Raw genomic sequence first — 1113 nt, 5'->3', positions numbered from 1 at the left:
GACCTCTCTGACTTGCTCACTTCTATCTCCAATTCTGCCAAAAACTTCTCATGCTCTGACTGATAAAAGGAAAAAAATTTCCAGGATTCTATGCTAGAATGTTCAAAGAAAGTAACAAAAAAAGGTCACAGTACAACAAATACCACCTCAACCTAATTCTTAATTACACATTTTAAATAATATACTACATGAATGTACATATAAAACGTAGACAGAAAAATCTTTAAAATACAAAAATATTAATAATCATTACTATTTACTCTTAAATATAATTAAATAACAAATTAATAAATATTACTATTTACATTAAAATATATTCTGATGTTCTGTTACCCACAAGTGATTGATTTATGCATGAGGTATAATGCAATTATGACACTAGATATGCATAGTATGTATTTTCATTTAAACCTTGTAGATTTGTGGTAGTTTACATTGACTTTACTTATTTATTTGCTTGTTTTTGATTTTGCAAGTCAGTGTCTCAGTATGTAGCTCCAGCTCTTCTGAAACCCACTATGTAGACAAGGCAAGTTTTGGACTCACAGAAGTTATCTGCCTCTGCCTCCTGAATCCTGTGATTAAAGGATTGCCTTAGTATGCCTGGTTACATTGATTGTTAATTTTGATAGGATCAAGACTCTTTAGAGACAAATCTCTTGCTATATATGTGAGGGATTATTTTGACCAGTTCAATTGAGATGGGAAGATGTCCTCTCAATGAGAGCTGCACCATGTCATGTTATGATGCATTAAAAATACAGAAATCTATGCATTGCTCCCTGCTTCCTCTGTATGGGTGTAGTGTGATTAGTTGCCTCTGTGTCTGCTCCCATGATTGCTATACTGTGGTATATCCCCTAGAACTCTGAGTCAATATAATCTCTTTCCTCTTTAAATTGCTTTCATCACTTGTTTTGTCCAAATAATGAGTTGAGTACTAATACAACTTCTGTGAATTAATATGCATTTGTCACTTGACATAGTACAAATATGTTTACTCTTAAAGGGAGAGGTAGAAAAAAATGCTTGTGATTCTCGGGTGGCTGTTTCTTCTTCTTCTTCTTCTTCTTCTTCTTCTTCTTCTTCTTCTTCTTCTTCTTCTTCTTCTTC

This window comes from Mastomys coucha, unplaced genomic scaffold (assembly GCF_008632895.1).
Source record: "Mastomys coucha isolate ucsf_1 unplaced genomic scaffold, UCSF_Mcou_1 pScaffold1, whole genome shotgun sequence".
NCBI classification, from domain to species: Eukaryota; Metazoa; Chordata; class Mammalia; order Rodentia; family Muridae; genus Mastomys; species Mastomys coucha.
The sequence above is the reverse complement of the archived record's forward strand: the minus strand, read 5'-3'. Positions refer to the sequence as shown.